Raw genomic sequence first — 24,051 nt, 5'->3', positions numbered from 1 at the left:
GTTTAGCTAATATGAGTTGTGCTGCTATAGACAAGGGTATGCATAGATCACTGTAGTGGGATGCCTTTAACTCTTTCTTGAAGGTAACCAGAAGGGGAATAGTTTCACTGTGGAATTTTCATGCAGTCATATAACAAACTCTGACCACATCCAGCTCCATATCATCTTTCTACCTCCCCTCCCTGGCTTCCTAACTTTTATCTAATAATCTTCTTTCTATTTTCATTTCACCTTTTTTTTCTTGCTGGATTCCATAGATTAGGAAATATATGATACTTGTCTTTCTGAGTCTGGTTTATTTTGCTTACGTCTTGCAACTTGTAACTAAGCAAAGTTACTAACCTATACTCTTCTCAGTATGTGATCATTTACACATGTGTATGAGCAACAACCACCAAAACTTCCCAGATTCCATTACTTTTTTTTCTATTACTTTTGGATTAAGCAGTAGGGGATGTGCTTACCAGTTCAAGAATAAAATCATTTCTGAAATTGGCTTAAGAAGAAATACAATAAATGTAACTGACAATCAAAGAACTGAGATAGAAGAGTTTGAAGAAATTAAAGTTTGGAATTAATTTAACTTATAAGTATGCTATGGTTAAATTTATATGTCAACCTGACTGAGCCATGAGGTGTATGTATTTGGTCAAACATTCGTCTAGATTTTTGTGGGAAAGTGTTTTTAGATAAGATTAACATTGACATCAGTGCACTGTGTATAAAGTAAATTACCCTCCATAAAGTGAATAGGCCTCATCCAATTAGTTTCAGACCTTAGCACAGAAAAACTAAGCCCCTTCCTGAGCACATGATTCTGCCTGCAGACTGCTCGGAACTCAGGCTGTAGCTTTGTCCTGGGGCTCCCATGGGCCTGCTTACCATACAGATTTTGGATTTACTAAAATCCCAAAATTGTGCGAGGCAACTCCTTTAAATAAGCTTTTCTTCCTACACATGGACACAGAGTTGATTCTGCTTCTCTGGAGCACCTTGATTGATATAAAGCAATCTCAGACATAGCATCCCCCTTAAAATGAACAAGCTCCTCTTTCTCCCACTTAAGACATAAATAACAGAGGAAGAAATGGTTGAAAGATGTTACAGATGTTTTCTCCAAAGTAGGAAAATCACCATTCTTCCTTCACTAGCCATGCTCAGTAGTCTGGAGGGCACAGACATCTAAATCCATACCAAAGGGAAACCGCCCTCCCCTTCTTGAATTCTACCGTACTTCCTTGTTTCATTTGCTTGCACTTCCTTAAATCTCCACAGCCATGACTTTGATTACTTATACAAAAGCATGCTTGTCCCATGCTGCAGATCTTCCCCTTGTCCATGCAGACCCGCTCTACATCATATGCCTTCTATTTTGTTTCCCAAGAGGCAGAATGAGACCACAAGGGTTAGAGCAATGGGCTTTTTTGACCTCTGGCTTCCAATTGTAGTTGATTGAGGGAGACTCTAAAACAAGAGAGGAGAGTGGGGAGAGGCGGCCCCTGGGTTTCTCCATGGATCCCACCTGCATTTTTTCACTGAAGATTCAGCTTTGCCCTGGAGCCCTTGCCAATCTCTCTCTCTCTCTCTCTCTCTCTGTCTCTCTCTCCCTCCATCTCAATTATGCAGTGAATCTTTCCCTTCCTGCCAATAAACCTTCAAGGGTTTCCTTAAGCTCTGCCCACACTGTTAACATCAGTCTCCTTTTTAAATTCTTCCCAACTTTGAATGTGCTATCTCTTTCTTGCTGGAAAAAGACCCTTTCCTCCAGACTCTCTTTATTTGCTGCACTGTTTCCTCACCTGTAAAACAAAGGCCAAGCTTCTCTCTTGCCCCATACAAGGATATCTGAGCTCCACCAATAGCCACCATTTGACTCTGCATCCGCTTCCCTCCCCCGCTCACTCCAGCTTGGCATAGTGAATAACCTTTCTGTACACCCCTGGCTCTCCCAGTGGAAGCCCCATGTAAGGACGTTAAGTGGGCAAACACAGGAACAGAACCACACTTAACAAAAGCATGAAAGTTGGTCTAAAAGAGAGGGTGGCAAAGACTGAAGACTCCACATTGGTGCTGTCCCTTCCTTACTGAAGCAAGAAGTGGCTGGTGTGCCCCAAACCCCAGTTCAGCCCAGTAGAAAAGAGAAGACAGGCGGTTGTCCTTTCAGCTATGTACATCTCCACTGGGAGTATAGCTTTAAGGTTTTTATTTTTTTTCTTGAAGATCAGTTTTGAAGAGAGACCGAAGGACCACGATAGCACTACGTATTTGAAATAGACATTATGGGGATAGGAATTATTAATGACGGCAAAATACTATAGAAAGACTGGAAATACCAAAGATGAAAGTATCAACCTCAGATTTATACCAGGATTCATTTCCTTTTAAACACTGGGTTAGTGCTATCAAACTCTTCTTTGGTTCATAAAACCCTGCCAAAACCTGAAGATGGCTATGGACTTAGATCTAGATAAATACAGAAAGATAAACAAAATGCTGCCTACACATTCAGGTGAGAAGTACTGACTCCCTGAGGTCCACTTATAGAGCCAGCTTTCAGGCGGTGTTCTGGAACATACCCTGATTCCTGGTGTCAAAAGTGAGTTATGAGGATCTGACTGGAGGTTGTCCAGCCCTACTATGATTGCAATCTTCACCCCCTCAGAGTAGCCGGCCAGGGCAGAGAGGGGCCTCATCCCCAACAAGCTTTCTATGTGAGAGCACCCACTACGCCTTGGAACTGGTCCCGGAACATTTCACTCATTTCCTAGAACACTATCTTCCTAAACTGCAGTTATTCAGGAATTTTCAAAGCCTAAGAAGTTCAGTACAGACAGGAGGAAGTCAAAAAGGTAGAGTAGGCTTTGACTTGAAGATTGGGTTTTGGCTTCAGATCAACATGACTTAAGCTATTTGTATGCCTTTTCTCTGTCTGGATTTCCTCCTCTGTAAATTCATACAGACAGAATGAATGATTTTAATTTTTTTCTTTCTGTACTGCAGTTATCTCCAGGAGGAGATGAGACAAAATCTGGGTCTTTAGTGTCTGGTAGTATTAAAACAAACAAGGGAGACGGGTCTGTATGTTTAATGAGCCTTTATTAAGCCTTCAAAGTGTGTTTATGAGTTGGCATTAAAAATTTTCCAGAAAGTTATGCATTTAACTTTTTTTCCAAGTGATTGAGCATGGTTATGTTGGAGTAGAAATTCTTTTCATTCGGAATACATTGTAGAACATAGAACATCTATTGAAACTAGACCAGCACCAAAATGTTTTCTTCAGTATTATGTTTTTGTAGGGCCATGCTCTCAGAAAAGGAACAACAATCCATAGACATCTGTGTTTTGTAGCAGTATTTCCAGCATGGTCACACCAAAGCCTTTCAGCTGCTTTGCTTTAGTGTTTATCTCCATAAACATAAGCACATTCATCTATGAATATTAAGGTGATGACAGACGTATTGCAATAGTACTGCTTTTCTATAAATTATGCACAAGCACATGCAAATGCATATGTACATTAAAATATGTCACCCTCCTGAAGAGACATAAATGTGAAGGAAATTATCTCTCTTTGCAATAAGGAGCAGTTACAGAATTCATATATTTCCTGAACTGATTCATACTGTCCAATATCACTATAAGTTACATTACAGTGTAAAATTCTTTCATTTATACATGGGCTCTGGACAATTTCACAAAGTTTTGTTGCTAGTACTTCCTCTAATCTGACTGAGGTTTATGAAATACATGTTTGGTAGTGAATTAGAAATTTTGCAGTGCTTATGTAGGCTAAAATAGTGAAAATCACAGAAAAGTTTTCCTTGTTTCTCTTTCTTTCTTGAAAATCACAGAAAAGTTTTCCTTGTTTCTTTCTTTCTTTCTTTCTTTCTTTCTTTTTCTTTCTTTCTTTCTTTCTTTCTTTCTTCTTTCTTTTTCTGATTTCCTCCCTGGTAAGTATTCCATATATCAGATATGAGTCACAGAAATTAAATATCAAACTATTAATTGGAAAGCTGTACAAGATTAAAATTAAAATTTTTAATTTAAGACTGAAAAATCTTCATGTCCTCTGGTTTCTTATAATTACTTTTCAATTTTATATGCCACTTGGGCAATCAGCATTCAACACATTCATTTTTGGCAAAGGACTATTGAAAATTTCACTGCAAGTTTTATTCCCAAAAGGAATGAAGAGTATCTGATTGCCAAGAGCCGCATTCCAGGAGAGTGTAAAATGTTGGCACCAAGGACAAGAGACCCGATTTTTTGGGTAGGCCCACATTTAGAGGCATGTCACTAGAGCCAAACGCACTAATGAAAAGACACTATGTCACCAGTGCCAAACACACTAATGAAAAGACAGTATGAAAGCAGTCATAAAAATCACAAGAGAAGTGGCTTGATTCTCAGACAGGATGAAATTGAAAACACCAGAATTTTATGAAAAATTTCACAAAACTAATGCTGAAACTTTACGAGAACATTTACAACTTTGGAAATGAATCTCTCTAAGGTCTGTGTTTGCAGAATTCTTGGCTCAGGCAGCCTGGAAATGTGCAAGATCTGTTCACTGGCTCCTCAAGCACCACTTCTAATGGCGTTTCCACCAGCAAATAATTGCATACAGCCTCTTCTGTCCCAAGTCAATGTTCTTCTGTATTAACTGATTGTTGTTCTTACTAGCAATAATCATGAAGTGAAATTAGTCAAGTTTCATAAGCAAGCTAATCTCATGATATTTCCAAAAGATTCCCCAGATCTGAATGGTTAAATTGGTGAATCACAAAGCAAAAAGATGGAATATAAGAAATGTGTGATGGCAGTAGAGCGTAGAACTTTATATACTTCTCCTATTAATATACATTTTTCTTGCTGAATGAACACATTACAGCTATATCTGAACCTGTGGATAATGTTTGCTTATATATCATTAGTCTATAAAAAGCAAAGTTTGCTTTTTGTAACCTCTGCACTCTTAGTAATTCTTACTCCATCTATTTTATTTTGGGGGGTGGCTTCTACTTCAAGTGCTAAACGTCTCTGTGAATTTAGTAAATATGTATTGCCTCTCTACTATCTATTGACAATGTGCTAGGGCCTTTTGATAAAAGAGAAGTAAAAGGGTCACAGTTCTTAGTAAGGCTTAACATTAAAACAAATTTTTTTAAAAAGTAAAGGCAGGGTATAATAGCACCAAAAAAGAAATTTCCATCATATTAAATATTTGGTCAGTATAGCTCCTGAACAACTGCAAGTCAGATTGCAATAAATTAATTCTTTCTTTCTGCCATTGAATGGAATTATTCCTAGTACTGTAATCATCTTCACGATTATATTTACAAAATATTCATAATATTCACAAAAGTAAATTATAGTAAAAGCATACTAGAACATAGAACATCTATTGAAGCTAGACCAGCACCAAGATGTTTTCTTCAGTGTCATGTTTTTGTAGGGCCATGCTCTCAGAAAAGGAACAACAATCCATAGACGTCTGTGTTTTGTAGCAGTATTTCCAGCATGGTCACACCAAAGCCTTTTGGCTGCTTTGCTTTAATGTTTATCTCCATAAACATAAGCACATTAATCTATGAATATTAAGGTGATGACAGACGTGTTGCAATAGTACTACTTGGAGATATTTTATTGTATGGAGTGCAATAAAAATAATATCTAACATAACTGAATTTAGACTAAATATGACTGAGTAGGTGGTGGAATGAGATTGAAGCAGGGCTTTCTACAGCTGATAATGTAGGAATAATATTGATCAGCTATGCTATAGCCGATCAGTAGGAATAATAAATACTAGAAGCCAAGTGTGATGGTGCCTGTCTGTAATCCCATCACTCTGGAATGCTGAGGTAGGAGGATCCGAAGTCCTAGCCCAGCCTGGGCAACTTGGTTACTTAGCAAGACTCTGTCTCAAAACAAAAATAAAAGATGGTTGGGGTTATACTGGGTGTGAAGGTCCTGGTTTCAGTCTGCAGTACTGAAAAGAAGAAGAAAGATGAAGAGGAGAATGTACTTTAGGGAACCATTGTGAGTTTAGTCTTAAATGCAAGCCTCATGGGATTGACCATCAAAGAATTTAAAATGCAAGAATAGAGTTCAAGAGACTGGTATTAAATAAACACATTGGGAGTTCTGCATGTGTTAAACGTTGTGGGAATGGATGACGAAGGAGAAATAATGAAGAAAGAAGGTGGCCATGGAGTGGATTTAGTGTAAAACTTCAAGGAGGTCAAATGAGGAACATATCAATGAAAAAGTGTGAAACAAGACCAGGATGAGAAGAAACACTTGTCACAGAGGTCAAAGACAGAGGCAGTAGTATCCTAATGATGGGAATCATGAACTACAGTGAGTGCACCCAAAGAGTCACAGGAATCAAAATTGAGAGAGAGTAGATGGAGATAAAAAGGGGTTAAAGATCAAAACACAACTGAGGAACTATTATTTGCCTAAGAAATTCAGAATGCCTGAAAGGAGGAGGTACCCTAGGTGTTAGCTTTTTAATGCTGTGACCAAATACCAAACACCAAGAAAAACAACTTAAAGGAGGAATGACTTCTTTTAGTTCACAGTTTCAGATATGTCAGCCCATGGCTGGCTGGCTCCATTATTTCTGGGTTTGAGGGAGACAGAGGGAGCAAAATTGATCATGAGGAACAACATGGTGGATGAAGGTTGCTCTTTTCATGGCATCCCTGAATCAGGGACAGAGCCAAACAGAAAGAGACAGTGGGCAGATATTGTGCCCTAGGTCATGTCTCTATGACTCACCCCCTTAAAGTGGGCTATACTTATTAAATGTCCATTACCTTCCCACAGTGCCCACAAATTATAAACTCATCAGTGTGCTATCCACTGAGGAAGTTAGAGCCCTCATGATTTAATCACATTCTGAAAACCCCCTCCTCTGAACACATAAGGTTTTTAAGGAACATTTTAAATCTAAATCACAACGTAGTAGTGTCCAGTAGAAGCATGGTGAAGGAAAGGATTTATTAGGAAGGTGAGACCTAAATGCAACTGCAAGCAAAAAGTTAACAAGTAGGTTAAGAGTACTCTGCCTAGGAAGGGAACACACAATGGCATAGTAGCTCTCAGGGAGGTAGGCGACAGGATGCTGTCAAAGCAACCATTGGGAGAGAACTTGGCAGAGACAGAGGAGAAAGATAGAGAGACTGAAAGAGAGAGAGAGAGAGAGAGAGAGAGAGAGAGAGAGAGAGAGAGAGAGAATATAGGGAAATATTCAGGCAAAATGTAGAAAACTTAAATGGACCTTCCATTGGGTGAAGGAAGAGGAAAAGTATTAAGAAATCACTTCGAATAGTTCAAAGGGAGTCCACAAAACTAAAAGGATTATGAGCTAGTAATAAGGCATAACTAACTGATCACTAAATATTTTGGCAGGATTAGCATATACACAGTACTTACCACAGTAGCGTTTGATGGTAAAAATAAAAAGGGTTAACAGTATGAATTTTGCTAGTTTGAACTTTGGAAAAGTTGAGTAGTGAGAATGTACAGAGCACCTTTTCCATAAATTATGAGGTATGATCAAAATATATGCTTAAAGTTTAAGTTTTGCAAAATGCTACAATAAAAGATCCATTGCCATTAACCCCCTCAAAAGAATCCCCCTCACTTTGAACACACTTACCCCATCATTCTTGCTACTTTCTGAAGCAGTTCTAGAAGTCTTTTCTTTACAGTTGAACCATCATAGGAGCCTTTATCTCCTAAATGAATTGAAGACATTTACCTTCCATGGTAATTTTGACTTTGGGAAGGATTCAGAAATCAAGTCACTTGGTGCCAGATTGAGTGAATAACGTGGGTAAGACTACACCACGTTGTTACACACCTGCCCTTCCATTGGATAGCATTTAGCAACAGCACTCACCAAATTTTTTAAATCACATCTCATAAAGATACTCATGAAAGAAGACTTGCAGAACTGCTTTAGGAGGTAGCAAAGGAGAATGATGAGATAAGAGTATTCAGAGCAGGGGAAGTATTTGGAGGAGAGTTAATGGCAATGTGCCTTTTACTGTCAAAATATTTCACATTTTAGCAATTAGTTTATGCTAAATTTTACTGTAACTAAAACTACAGGACAAGTAATAAATCAAGAAACCTGATTGGTAAAGGGTTTTTTTTTAATGTCAGTATTTAGAAGAGTTTTATAAGAGGAGGTGACTAATAAATGCTGAAATAAAGCAGAATCCTACTCTTTAAGCTAGTCTAAGAAAGGCAGCCCCTGGAAATTGAAGACCAAACTGAGAAGACATCTGGTGTAAAGTGGATAAAGAACAAGCTATCTCACTAGAGAAGTTTGCCAACACTTTGAGAAGGATTTGGGAAGGCTCAAGTATGGCCTTGTCTGATGCTGTCCAACTCAACAACCTTAAGTCCACAAAGAGATAATCTTTCATCTGACCCAACTAGACCGTAAGTGAATATGCGGAATCTGTCATGTGCGATCCATCCCGGGCTCAGTCACTTTCAGGAGAAACCTCAGAACATCAGGAAAGATGGGGTGAAACTACTTCAGATTTATGTAGAACCTACAGAAAATGAAAGCAAACAAAACTCAATCTGTCCTTGTAGGACCATTTTCCCACATTCAATTTTGATCTGTTTCACCATCACACATTTTTAAAGTTTTATGGTTTCTTTGAAATCATCAAAACCACAAAACAGAATTTCTCTTAAAAAGCAGAGTAGATAAAAAGTACAGGCTGTGACCGAGGGCCCCTGTCATCTCCTCCTACCCAGTGCCACCACTCCTCCCACTGTCTTTGAACTCATCCCACAGATGAATTGTTAGGAAAAAATTGCAGAGCTTCACACTGTCTCATTCAACCATGCTTCAGTAAGTTCCCATTATGCTTAAAAGACTTTGTTCTATCTGTCAAGATCCTGTGTGTGCCAGCACACATTTCTTGCCATACAGAGCCACACCAACTCTTTCTTCTTATGCACACCTATAGCACTTACTGCCACCAGCAATCCTCTGGCATTTAGAGCAAACTGTTTTCAACATCAGTGTTCTTCCCATGTAGATATTTTACTGCAGCTCCTCCACTTCTTATTTACAGGTGCATAACTTCCCTTTGGTTCCATTTCCTCATGGAGAAAATAATGGCCTTTTTTTAAAACTCTGAATAGGAGATAGGAAGACATGCCATCTGTAGATTGGGGAAATGATTTTTTAAAATACTGAAGCCTCATTGCGCATAGTTAGTTCTATTTTCAGGACAAGCGAGCTATGAGTACCTTGTGGTTCAAAAATCCCCGGCAGTAAATGATGAAGTAAGTCAGGCTATTCCAAGAGACAATTCAGGACCAAAAACCTTCATGCCAATAGTTAGACACTCGACAGGCTTGGAAACCACTCCCTTTCAGTGGCAGAGATTTTGTGGAAACAAACATAGGTATAGATATTATTGTGTCACATTTAAAAGATTAATCTCTTCCTTTTCTGTGTCCCTAGAATCAGCCAAAGAAGATATAGTAAGGTCCAAGCCCAGTTGCTGGGTCTGTTCACTAGGTTCGGGGCTCGCTCCAAAACCAAGAACTGGATAAATGAGGACCCAGCTCCAGGTTGATGTGCAGGGGGCTACATGAGTACAAATGAGGCTGGGCCCAAGCAGAGCTCAAATACCAATAATGTGTCTTGAGGCTCTTAGGCTCTGTATGCCTGTGTCCACACCCAGCAGGACTCGTAAGTGTACCATGCCCGCAAACTAATTACTCAACAGAAATGGAGAGCCTAGCTTCTTAAACATGAATGCTGGTGAGAACCACCAGGAACACTTCAAAAATATATATTCTTGGTCCCAATCTGGATGGTTTTACACCGAGTGGGTGTGTGGTGTGGCTATGGTGCTCATAGAAACTTCTACGGGAAACCCAATGACCAGTAAGTTGTGAAAACATAGTTCCTTAAGCAACTCTACCTCAGTTTTGTTCTTTGGACTCAAATATGTTTGGTTTCCACTCTGCTAATCCATTATAGACCTCTATAAACACACATTTTCTTGGAAAACTCCATTCTCAACTCCACTTTTCAGATTACAACCTAATTCAGAAAGCTAATTCTTACTTTCTCTCATGCTAATCTCATAAGGCCAGGCAGAACTCTGCTTTTATTTTTTCCTGTGTCTCAAGAAGAAACAGGTGTAGCAAATGGATGAAATAACTGGGAAAGTTGGGCCATGAGACAAAAGTAGAGACAGGTATAAGGCAGAACCCAGAACACAGGTCCACCTGCTGGAAGAAAAACCATATAACACTCAGGCAGGCATGAAAAGGAGTTTTGTAGGGAAAGAGGAAAATAATTAAATAAGAGATAAACAGAAACAAGCAGCACAAAGAAAATGAGCTTAATATACAAAAACATAAGAACCAAATAGCTAAATCAGTTTTTCAAGTCCTCAATCAAAACAATTTAATTCAAAAGAACTAATCCTTCTACTTTCCCTGAAGGCTTCTGGCTCCTATTTTATTTTCTGTTTTCTCTAAACAACCTCTTAAAAACTCCAGTAATCATCTCCTAGTAGGTCTGCTTCTGTCTTTTCTCTTTGCAGATTTGCAAGTATACCAGATTTTATTGATAGGTGGGAGAAATTATAGGAAGAAAATACTCACATGGGAAGGAGAACAAGGAAGCAGGGACAGGGAAGGGAAGGCAGAGAATAGGGATTTAAAAATTTAAAAGAATGGAAGGAAAACAATAGGAACAAAGTTTTACAAAGGGAGAAGGGAAGAAGGATTGGAGGGGGGAGTATGAGTAAAAAGAAGCAAGGTATATCATGTACAGAGGCAAATTCCCTATGATGAGTGTGATCATTGTGTATATCAAAGGCATGCAAATAAAGTTCACTTTTAAAAATAAACATAGGAAGATAAACACCAAAACTGTACTTTAGCTTCATCTAATGGCAAAGAGATCAAGAAATACAATCTTTTCCTGAATAGACTTTCTCCCCAGAACCTAAACTTGCCCCATGGTCAGGGTGAAATAGAACACTATTCATAGCCACTTGGACTAGACAGACTGGAACTCCAGTAAACATGCAGGAGGCACGACCACCCTCCAGAGTCTTTTACAGCTGTGCTCGTCTGTAAAACTGTTGATTTGTTCTGAATTCTAGTGTGACCTCCCACCTACATGTTGAATGGAGCATCTCACCCACAGTACACATCATGTGCTTTTCTCAAGGAGTACATTTTTCCCAGTCTGCACTGTGTTTGAAAATTCCCCAGTGGGGGGGGGGGAACAGGAAAAATGTTGATTTATATCTCTACCTCCTCCTATGACAGAGCTCCAGGGAGGCAATAGCATCCCAATTCCAAGTCCTTTCAAAACTTTCTAACTGCAATGAATATGCTTGTTTATTCCTCCCTTATTATTTAACAAGTAAAGAGAGAAAGAGAGAGAGAGAGAGAGAGAGAGAGAGAGAGAGAGAGAGAGCCCTCCTGAAAGACCAATGTCAAATCTCATAGATTGTAGAAGACAAAGTAACTTTTTTTCTGTCTCATCATCTACAGTGATGTTCTTGAGCTGAGATAATCATGTGTTGCCTCCGGGTGCACTGTAGATTATTTAGCTGTGATTCTGGTTTCAATTCACTGGTCACCAGTACTACCAAATCCTTCCGATTTTTAAACACCAGAAATAAATCCAGACATCACCAAGCTATAGGGAATGCTTCTTGACAACTAGCAGTCTGTAGTATTTCTTTAAATAATAGTTTTAGTTATTTTCCTTCATACTCTAGTTTGCAAAGACAACCTTCACCCTCACCCCTACCTCAGACTTGTGGTACCAAGTACCAAGTACAACACAGAGCCATGAATTTCCTAGTGGACGTTCTCCTAGCTACACACAGGCACACTGAAACCACTGAGAAGATCTCTAGGAAGTATGCCCGTGAACTCTTGGTCAAAAGCCGTAATCCTTCCCGATCTGTTTAGCGAAGGGATGGTAAATGATGGTTTCATCCCTATGGTTAGCTAAAGACTCTGTGAAGGAAGACGCAGCCACAGTATGACAATATCGTGGGGAGAAAGTTACTGAGGACACCCAGATGAGGTGGCTGAAGTGCTTTTTGAGAGTAAATTTTTCTCACCAAACTCTGTTAGAAGCCAGGTAGTTGAGGGGCTAGTGTCCGGATGGGAGACACTTACTCAAGCTTCCTCCTCAGCAATTCATCAGCACAAAGAGAATTAAGTCTCTAGAACCTGCTTTACCCCTGCTCACTCAGTCCTCAGTAACTAAGCAGTTCAGCATCCATCAGTTTGCTCCTGAAGAGCAATCTGACATCCAGAGAATTTGTGATGTGGACAAGTCACGTGGTTAGTAAAGTCTGCATCCAGACACCACATCAGACATGATCCCTGATAAAAGGTCTCAGTACCATAGAAAACGTTAATTCTTCTAAATCCCACTCAAAAATACTTTAATTCAAGGAGAAAAGATGAAATCTGTATAAGTATAAGGAATAGTAAGTGACAAAATAAAAGTCAGGGAAGCCTGAAAATAGAGGCAAAGAAGATACAATTTGCTGATTGCTACCTTCCCCCAGCATCTGTTTCCCTCTTCTGTCAAAAGAATCCACTCTGCCGTCATTCTGGTCTGTGACTTGGGAAGGACCAATCCCTATCCAGTTACAGGAAAGACTCCTGGTTGGTTTAAAGCCAATCAGTAAATCCAATCACCTATGCTGTATGGTTTGTTTGAGGAATAGTCATAATATCCAATTCAGGCCAATGAGCAAGGATAAATCTTATGATTGGCATAGAAGCTACCAGAAAAGGATCTCCTCCACCCTAAAATGATGTACGGTGATATTCTGACATCCAGAGCCACTGCAGCCATTTTGCCATCCTGAATGAGAGATAGAGCTCTGTTAAAGCAAGCAGGACAAGGAGGAGTGCAGACACATATTATCACTGAGGGAGGCAGGCAAAGAGAGAAAAGTAGGTCCTTATTAACAAGGTCAGAATGTCCACATGAAGTCTCCACTAAAGTCAGATCGATATTTGTGCTCTCAGACACTGACAGAATCACGGGAAGGGGAAAGTAGAGTGGTGTGGCCTGGCCTAGATTTTCTGTCACTTTTTTGATCCAAGGAGCCCTAACTGTTACAAGGGTATGCCAGAGTGTCAGATGAAGATGAGCTCTTTCTTTGTCTAAATTTAAAAAGTTATGCCTGTTTCATCTAAGATCACAGCAAAATTGCTGTAAACAGTAACTGTGTGCAAAGTCTTCATGAATGAAAATAAATACAAATAAGAAGATATGAAAGAAGGTTTGAAATGCCATGAGAAACCACTTGATTCAAAAAGTAAAGCAAGCCAAAACAGCTTTCAAGTTTTAGGATGTGTTTTGCAGTAGCAAGTAGATTCAGAAAGTTTCTTCACTCAGTGGTATGTACTTCAAACCAACTAGCATAAATTAAATGCCTGTGTCCTCTCCCAAGTATGTATATTGAAATCTAATCTTTAATGTGACAGTATTTGGAGGGGCCAATTTTGGGGGTGATTAGGCTATGAGGGTAGAAATATTATGAATGGGATTAGTGGCTTTATAAGAACAGGCCAGGGAACAAATTCATGTTTTTTTCTGCTATGTGAGCATACAAGGAGATGTTAGCTGTTTGCACCCTGGAAGACAATTGCACTGGTCAGCTCTCCCCTTACTGGGATGAAATACCTCACATCCATAACTTAAAGTAGGAAAGGTTTCTTTTGGCTTACAATTTTGGAGGTTTCAGTCCATGGTTTGCTGGCCCCAAAGCAGAAATATCATGGTAGAAGGGCCTGGTGGAGCAATGCTTCTTAGTCCATGGCAGCAGGGAAATAGAACTCAGGGGACAAGCACTAGAAGGAAAGGGGCTAGGAATCAGATATAGCCCCTAAGGTCACACCTCCACTACTCACCCAGAACACACCAGAAGTGCACATCAATAATCCCCTACACATCCCTCAAGCCAATAAACCAAGGTAGCAATCAGGATTAACCACCACAAGAGCCAACACCAGGACTCAATAATGGTGGCACCATGATCTTGGATTTGCAGCCTCCAGAACCAATCGGGAAAAATAAATTTCTTTATTGATAAGCTATCTAGTTTCTGGTATTTGTTGTGACAGCCTGAGCTGACTAAACTACCATCCTAGGTAATTCATTATTGGTGAAATACTTTCAGGGGTCTCTATTACCGAGTCACTGACTCACCTGGGAGTGGTGACAGCCTCCAAGATTTCACCAACAGGTAAATATCTTTACTAAGAGAGAATATGGGAATTTTTTTGTGCTAAAATCTCAACTTTTCCATAAATCTGGATTGATTCTAACATTTTTTAAAAATCCTGACTATCTTTATATATATCGCATTCTGAGTGGGTAAAATAAGCATCTCCTAGAGAAAGTCACAACTAAATTTGGAGAATGACAATAAAACATATATCCAAAAGTGCTGAAGGCACAAAATGAAATATATCTTTACACAGGAGCTTACGATATCCACAGAAGCGGTAAACAGAGGTGAAACTCACCTGAGCTGTAAAAGAGGTGGTCTCCTGTTCCATGTAGATGACTCTAAAAGTGTATGTGCATTCAGAAATACGTTCCACAGAAAAAATTTGAATCCCAAAGACATGGTGACAGTCCTATAGAAGTGTTAAAAGGAGAAGTGTAGCATTGCCTCATTAGCATCGGCTGTGAAACGCATACTTTCCGACAAGAAGTAATCTGGCCCATAGCAACCATTGGGAAGCCAGAAGTTGGCTGGGCTTTAAATTAAACAGGCAGCTTGCACAAGCATACAGCCATCGTTCAGCGTCCTTTCCTATGTATTGCTGCCACCTAGTGACCACCTCATCCTGCGACATATCAAGATACAAATCTAAGCATTTCCAGGGCTTCCAAATGGTTCTCCTTGCTGTTGTTGCTGTTTTTAGTTTTATGTTTATGTGAACCTACAATTCTTCAATGAGAATTTGGGGGAGGAATAATGTTAAGTAGCTATTTCATATGCATCATATATCTAGTTTCCCTGGAACATTCATAAATCCTATTCCTTAAAAAGAATGTACTCTATTCATACACAAAATTAAAATTAGCACAATACACTACAATCAGGGTGACAAGAATTCTTACGTTGTTTTTATTTACTTTGGAAATTTTGTATCAATCTTTATAGGGCTAGCACCCATTGAAATGATGCTTTCATTGTGAAAAGCAGTGGACTTTGTGCTCTAAATAAGTCATATTTATAATCTTCACACCAGGATTTTAAGAAAGACATTATTCTTTGTTTAATAATGACAAAATTGAATCATAACAAAGTCATGGAACTCATTCAAGGTAAGACAGTAAATGACAGAGGCGAAATATAAGTTCAACTACCTCACTTCAAACTGGGAATATTTTGAATAAGACTGCATTGATAAAATGAGAATTTCTTTGCAAATCCATGTGAATAGTACTGGTTTCAAAGTATCTACCATAGGAAATGTTCCTGTTCTTTAATTATTGCAAATACATTCTGCTCTTGCCCCAGCTAATGCCTTAGAATTGTTTAGAAATAGACTATACAACCAGTTTAAAATTTAGCAATCTCAGTTTGATTTTATTTTTTAGAAACTGCAAAGCTTAACACATTTCACTTTTCTGAAAAAGTCTATATGATAATGAATGTTACCGTGAAATTGATGCCAAAGATATTATTGGCAGTGTCATCGACATTCTCAGAAAGTTCAGACCATTCTCAGCAACAAACTGTTCCAGGTTCTTCTAAAGGGTAGATAGAAAAACTCACTAAAAAAAATTGTAGCAATAAATAGAAACTACCAAGAAAACCAGGAAGCAACAGTCTTTTGTCATAGAAAGAAGACTCCATTTCAAATAGCCTGTAGGTTAATGATGAAAAGACTTCAAATAATCCCAAAATAGTGATAGTATAACATTACGTACTAGTCTATGGGTTTCAGTTAAAACTCAGCAAAATTTGTAGCATCCTCAAAAAAAAAGAATGAAAGTAAATAAATGTATACAAACTCAGAAACACAACAGGAAAAATTATCTAAACTCTAGGAAAATGTATAGTCAAGCTGATAGATAAAAGCAAAAGTACTCTCGGAAATAGAAAGGAAAAATCTTACCTAAAAACAGTGTTTCTGTAACAAAATAACCCTTTACATCTAGTCCAGAGAAAAGGTAAAATGCACAGTTACCTAAAGTAAAAAGTGAACAGATGTAAGTAACATAGAAAGGGGAAGAAATGAAGGGACATGGATGATAAATTTGTTATAGATGAAAATAATTTACAAAATGTTAATGAGATCAGAAAATGTTTTCAAATATATACTGTACCTTAACTTACTCCAGGAAATGCAGATATCAAAAACATTGACTTTCAAAGAATATATAGAAAAACTTATGAAAACCTTCCCTCTCCAGGATGACTAGGCCTAGCTGATCCTTTAATTCTTTGGATTGTAGATATACACATGTTGATTTGCGTATAACAAAAGGCAATTATTTTAGTTACACAGATCAATGACTTTGGAAAAATATAACCACCAGTGTAAATACTACCATTGCTATCATGATAGAGATAAAGAATGTTTTCATTTGCAGGCAAGCTTGCTTACCAGTACTGTGCTTTTAGCTGCTACAGATAAGTTTAACTTCAGAGAGAGAAACTTATACTGGATGACCTCCATTGGTAAACTTTCTCTGTAGTGTTAAGTAGAATTCCAGTGCACAAGCACAACACAATTTGTTTATTCACTCACAAATTAAACATTTGACATTCTCTATTGAAGCTATTTTTAGCAAAATTGTCTCATTTTTAATTATACACTTAAATGTTTTTAATTTTTATTATTTGCAATACATGTAATTACATTCATCATGGAGAGTTGCTAAATGTACATGACACCTTTTTAATTGAAATAAATTAGACTTACAAGTTTCAATATCACATGGTTTCTCTTATTTGAGAAATTCAAAGTATAAATTAAAGAACAAATTGATATATCTTTTGCAAATGGGAAGAAAACCCTGAGATGGAGGGAGAGAGAGGAAATGGACATAAAAATAATTGGAGATATTATTACTAAACCTGCTGTGAATGTGGACCAGATCATGTGTGAACGAATTTTTAGTCAGGTGGGGTAACTAATAGTAAAATTGCTGAACTTATCATTGTACTTAAAAGTTTAACAAAATGAAAAATTGCCAAAATTTATTCCAAATTGTTACTGCCACTTTATATTTCCACCATCATTTATGAATGATGTAGTTTTTCCATATATTTTTCTAACTTGGTATTGCCAATCTGTTTTGGTTATATGCATACTAGAAGGTAGAATAGCGTATTATATTTCTGGCTTGGTATTTTCCTACTGACTCATGATGCCAAGTACCTATGTGCATTTTATTCATTCAAGACTTACTGTGGTAAAATATATGCAAACATTTTATGTCCATTTTATTATTTTTATTTTATTACCAAATTTTGTTATAAAAGTTCATTTATTAAAAATTCTATTTACCTATACACAAAATTTCCTTTTGAAATTGTTATTTTTGTATTTTACCTTCAATAAACTCTTTTATTTTTAATGACTTTTGAATTTGCCTTTTCTAGTAGTATTAAAAATAATTGAATAGAGCTGACCACAGTGGCTCATGTATCGCAGTAGTCTGGGAAGCTGAGGCAGGAAGATTGCAAGTTCAAGTCCAGGCAACTTAGAGACTTCCTGAGACTGTTTCAAAATTTTTAAAAAAAGTTTCTTAAGGCTAGAAATGTAGCTCAGTACAAAGGCTCTGAGTTCAGGCCTGGGTATTATTCACACACACACACAAATAGTATCAGGAATATATAAGAAAATATAAACAAATTTGAATTATTAAATTCATTTGAACCTTTTATTCTTTAAATATCAAATATGAAAGCAATAGAAGTGAAATGAAAGCACATTGTTTGCAAAAGAAGTGACACCAAAGGAACTGCATAATAAATATTTTTGGCACTCTTTTTCCCCTGACAAACAGAAACATTGACTGTAACAACCACCCATGGGGGAGAGTATCTTTAAGGGAGCCCAGGAGTCCAACAGAAAAGTTCCAGCACCAAATTCAGCCATGTGGCAGGACACAAAATTAACATGCAAAAATCAATATCGCTCCTAATCAATACTAAATTCTCTGAGAACGTAGCTGAATCTCAGTAAGAGCACAGAGCCTTTTGGCATTTTAATTTGCTCAAATTTAATATTAATAGTAGTACATTAGTTTAATATCAAGAGTAGTACATTAATTTAATGTGGAGAGTAGTATATTAGGGGCTGAGGATTTAGCTCAGCAGCACAGCGCCTGCCCGGCAAGTGCAAGGTCTTGAGTTCAAGACCTGGAAAAAAAACCAAAAAAATAAAAAAGAGTAGTATATTAGTAGTAGCTTAGAAAGTCAACAGCCTCAAATTTACAGTAGCTGTGAAAAACAACAGCCTAGCAGCCACTGGATGAGGAAAGGGGGGTTGGAATTACCCCAATACCAGGTTTCCAAGGAGTCATCACTATTTCCTCTGTTCTTTGAGCAAGATGAACAATCACAAAATTAGACATATCAGCACCTAGAAGCACACCAATACACAGATAATGGTAGTTCCAGAAGAAAAAGATAAAAAGAATTGGGTAGAAAGCATGATGAAAACTATTAATGTGAACATCAAAAATGTTCAATACACTCTAAAGATGTATTCAGAAAGAGTGACATCTAGAAACATCACAGTTAAACTGTCAAAAGAAAAGAGAAAAACTGAACTTTAAAGTACCAAATTGCTTTTGACTCATCATGTACATAAAAGGCTTATAAGAAAATACCTGCTTATTTTTCATCAGCAACTGTGGAGGCCAGAAGAAAATAGGGTGGAATGATGAAAGCACTGAAAGAAGCAGACATCAACCAAGAATTCTACATCTAACAAAACTATCTTTGAAAAATGTTTGAGAAATTAATACATTCCCAGATAAACAAAAACTGAGTAATTGTTATGAGTAGAAGTGTTCTACAAGAAATACTGAAGAGGCTGAAATTCAATAAAACTAGAAAATTTGATTACACACGAAGAAATAAAGAACAGAAATAAAATGAAATATGTACATACATACAAAAAGAGCAGTGGATAATTTAAATTGGAAACCTTCCTTTAAAAAGCCACCATACTAGAGCCCATTAAGAATATTTGTGACTGATGGGAGGACAAAGTGTCAGCATTAACAGAAATTTGGAGAAAGTTGAATCCAACCCTCATGGATGACTTTGAAGGGTTCAAACAAAGAAATTAACCATAGACGAGATAGAACTATAAGAAACCTAGAATTAGAAGTGGAACTTGAAGATTTCACTGAATTGCTACAATATCCTGAAAAAAATTAGCAGATGAGGACTTACTTTTCACAGAAAAACAAATGGTTTCTTAAGATAGAATCTTCCCTGGTGAAGACTCTGGGCATGTTTTAAAAAATGACAATACAAAGGAATATTACAAAAATTAGTTGATAAAGCAGATACAGAATATAGAGGACTGTCTCCAACTTTGAAAAAAGTTCTATTCTGGGTAAAATGCTAACAAACAGCGTTGTATGCTGCAGAGAAATCTCTGGTGAGAAAAAAAGTCCATTAATATTGCAAACTTTACTGTTATCTTATGTAAGAAATTCTCATAGTCACTCTGGTCTTCAGCAACAGCCACCCTGGTCAGTCAGCAACTGTGACCGCCGAGGCAACACTTTCTACCAACAAAAGCATTACAGCTCGATGAAGGTGCAGATAACCATTAGCATTTTAATAAAGCATTTTAAAAATATGTACACTTTTATACACAATGCTATTATTTCTATATAATATTGCCAATTTTTATATACACTAGGGAACAAATAATTGTATGATTTGCTTAGTGCACTATTTACTTTAGTGTGTTGGTCTGAAATTGAACTCACAATATCTCTGAGGTGTGCCCAAACTATTAAAATTAGTATGTAAAAAAATTAGTATTACTGTGATGTAGAGCTTGTAAGTTATCAGCTAGAATCACCAAGAATATTATTATAAAACTAGCTCAGATTACAGAGCAAAAGAATAATGATCCCAAAGTAATTAATACATTTCCTTTTACAATAACATCAAAATTTGACAGTCTAGGACACATGAGAAACATGGAGATGGATCTTTCACTGAGTGAGACTGAAGAGATTTTCCATGACACAGCAAGCAACAAGGGGAGACTCAGATGTCACCCAGTAGCCTCCCTGTGTTGTGAAGCCAGAGCTGAGAATCAGAGGGTACCAATTTAACCAGAGCTCTTAGCTCACAGTATTTATTCTAGAGATAAATGAAGGATGCAAGTGTGTAAGATGTGCTCAGTCCTGATTGATTGCTTGCAGTTGGTCAAGCTCATTGGTCAAGCTGAGGGGCAGAATGTGACTTTCTGGTGGTTGCTTATCTTGGCAGCTGAAATAGGAAACTGCCTGGGCAGGGGCCATAGAGTTCAATGTATGGTTCTTCCAGGAACACAACACACATGTGTGGCGACCCCTGGTCAGCAAGTGACTACCAGTGCCATTTGGAAGTTAGACCCAATTAGCTGCTTAGGAGCTTTCTTGGAAAATCAGATTTTTCCAAAGTTACACATATGAACAATATTAATAGATGTTAAGATACATATGCTGAGGTTGTGATTTTGGTGTCAACTGTTGGTAAAACTTTATTTCTTGATCTGGATACTGATTATAAGAAGCTGTTCAGTTTTTGAAATTTCACTGAACTATGTCCACGTGAAATGCACTTTCTATAGGTTCCTTATTTTTTCATATAATAGGTTCATACATCATAGCTTTTCCATATATTGGCAAGAGCTAGTTTAAAGATAGACCTCATTTGAAAAAAAAAATACCTTCAGCTACATTTAGTAACTGTTTCTTTGTGTGAAGATATGTAAAATCTTGGCTATAAAATATAAATGAATATATGAACAACTGACTTGGAATTTCTGGAAGAAAACAGAGTATCATAAAGTGAAAGTTTTTCACATTATCTCATTGATTTAAGTCTACTGCAATCAAAATTAATCTTCTACTTAATAATTTCAAATGTATTAATCTTGAGATACTTTTGGAAACAAAAAGTATAAGAGAAATGCGGAGAAGTTTGCAAGAAAGTTTGAACTAGATGACAAAGGACTTCTCCCTCCTCACTGATATTTGTCATTGTTGTAGCCATGTGACATGACAGAATTGTTACTGGCTTTGGGGATCCTGTAGAGATATTTTTTCCAGGTTCTTGGTGTCCTGAACAAAATTTGACAAGACACACAAAAATGGTAGCAAGAAAAAAAAATTAAAAAGTGTAGCAAGGATTGACATTTATTAAAGGTAGGAAAGCACTACTTGCATCTAAAGCAGTGGTCAATCTAAGCAGAGAGTAACAACTTTAAAGTCCAAAACTCACAGCTGGAGGCATAGACAGAGACACAGTGACTTTGTTTATTTGCTTCTTTGTGGTTCTAGGGGTTAAACCCAGGGCTTTCCCTCTGAGCTACATACCCAAACCCTTTCATGTTTTATTTTGAAACAGGTTCTTGCTAAGTCACTAAGTAGCCTATACTGGGCTCAAATTTGCAGCCGTCCTGGCACCTGCCTCCAGGAGGGCTGGGATTGCAGACCTGCACCACCATACTCAGCTCATGGTGAATTTTTAATAACTGTATTAAAATAATATTTTACCACTTGAAGCCACCAGGCTGAGACAAAGAAACAAACTTACTCAGTTTGAGAAACACATGTCCCTAGTGAGGCCCTTTTATTGTTATGATTACTAATTTTTTTTCTAAAATATGTTTCATGTTTTAGTCACAGAGTTTTCATTTTCTTCATACTGTGAGTAGGATATTTTCCTTTTTACATTGTAAACTTTGGTTTTAGACTAGAAAACAAATACTAATGTTCAGATTATTTAGTATTTTTATATATTTAGTGTTATCCATGTATAACTATTAGAATCCCTTTAATTGAATCTCTAGATTCTAAGTGGTTGTCAAAGTAATTTGTTCGTTTCCTTGGTAGATATATCATTTCCATATAGCAACAATTGTCTGTCGTCCTTTCCAATATTTGTATATTATTTTGTCCTAAAAATGTATTTCCTATGTATTTGAATGTATTTTTAGTTCTAAGCATAGTAAAATATTTTTTATTTGTAAATAAATAATTGAGTACTTGAGAATAGGGAGTACCTTATTTTTCTTTTCTTTGAAACAAATATGGTGAACTATTTTAAGGCTGTCACTGTCCTTTCGTAGTCTGGGCCACAACATTGTAACAACAGTGAGTCTCTTTCTCAGCGGAAGGGCCTAAATGCTGGAGGAAGATCTGAAGAGCTCCCCTGCCTCTCCACTTCCGGGTCCTCAGCGCCTCCTACCTCTGAGCTGATAGGAAGCCCCGGAAAGGAAACCGTGATTCCTGCTCTTTCGCTTCACCCCTTTCCGAGCCACAAAACTTGAGCCTTTCAGAGCATGGAACAACACAGAGAAACAATGGCAACTTAAGAGCTGAATCAACTTTGTTATGGGAGGGGGTGGATTTTTAGTGTTCCTTCTCCAAAGAACATCATCTCATTGTGTATTTTCTCTGACTTCTACTGAACCTGATCTCCCTTTCCTCTGCACAGCTAAAATATTCAGACTTTTTATCAGGCAAATTTGAGCACTTGTAAAGTTTTAGTATTATCCAGTTATATTATGACATAGTACTTTGCCTTTCAAATGTCTTGTCAACTAGATTATTATCAACCAGCTTGTTTATCCTGCCAAAATTCTACATCACATTGAGTATCTGATTCTTAGCAGTGTGGTCAATAAAAAGTATTATTTATAGATCCATAAAGTTTCACAAGTATGAAGAAAGACGGAACTTTGAAAGGTCATCTTTTCTATCTCCTTTCCTCTGGGAATAGATTGAGAATTGAAGTGGAGAAAAGGTTGTTTTACTAGAGCATAATAGAAAAGGTAGATTTTGAGTACTCATAAGCAAATTAATAAAATACTATCCTAAAGCATTTTAATTGGAAGTTAAATAAGCATTAGGGATAGCTAATACAGTAATTTTTAAACTGTGTTCTGTGGAACACTAGAGTTCTCCAAAGATGTATCAGGGGTTTAGGGGAGGATGAAAAGAAAACTAAGTCAAAGCTCAGCCTCCCCAACATAGCCTGAATGTCTTGGTTACTTTTTCCTTGCTGCTGGGACAAAATACCTGATGCCCAAATTTAAGGAAGGAAAGGTTTGTTTTGCTTACAGTTCGTGGAGCTTTCAGTCCGTACTTGGCAGATTATAAGGCACAGTGGCACATGGCAGAGAGCTGCAGCTCAGGACAGCAGAACACAGCTAAGCCGCAAGCACACACCAGGGCAGAATCGGGGAGGAATGTCCTCAAGCACTCTTTTCCTCTCCTTTACATATGCAAACTATCCACCCCAGGGCAGGTGTAGCTCTCACACCCACAATCATTCAACTCTAATAGCCTGCCCCATGGTCACATGAGGCTTTGGAGGGGACACACAGACATAAACCATAACACTGAGCCAGAAAGTACTCACTGTCATGGTTTAACTTGGAGCATATTGTGGAACATTTCTTCCACAAAAGGTGCTCAGCTAGTAAAACCAATTGCTAACTTAAAAGCCACTACTAGGTTCAATGTTTTCCTTTTAGGAATTAAAAATTCCAAATTAGGAAGAAATATCACTTATCAGACTTCACCCTGTCAGAAAGTGGTGGATTTGAGAAAAAATACAGGTTCAGGATGCTTTGAGAAAGTCCTGGCTGTCTGCTAGGTACCTCCACATACTCTCACCCATCTTTAATAGGGATGAGGTAAAAAGATTTGTCTTAACCACAGCTTGTTGAGTGATCAGGTAATCAAGAAAGATATTTATCATATCTTTCCCACTTAGAAGAGAGGCT

The 24,051-nt window shown here is 37.6% G+C and overlaps 1 protein-coding gene across 2 annotated transcripts in view; it reads right to left on the bottom strand.

Moving 5' to 3' along the window:
* Adam28 (ADAM metallopeptidase domain 28) overlaps positions 1-24,051 on the bottom strand; it is a 104,659-nt gene that overhangs the window by 58,057 nt on the left and 22,551 nt on the right. The gene's annotated exons all lie outside the window — the stretch shown is intronic.

Source organism: Chinchilla lanigera, unplaced genomic scaffold, assembly GCF_000276665.1.
Source record: "Chinchilla lanigera isolate Chin_1 unplaced genomic scaffold, ChiLan1.0 scaffold00002, whole genome shotgun sequence".
Classification (NCBI taxonomy): domain Eukaryota; kingdom Metazoa; phylum Chordata; class Mammalia; order Rodentia; family Chinchillidae; genus Chinchilla; species Chinchilla lanigera.
Note: the sequence above shows the minus strand (reverse complement) of the source record. Positions and strands in the feature narration are given on the sequence as shown.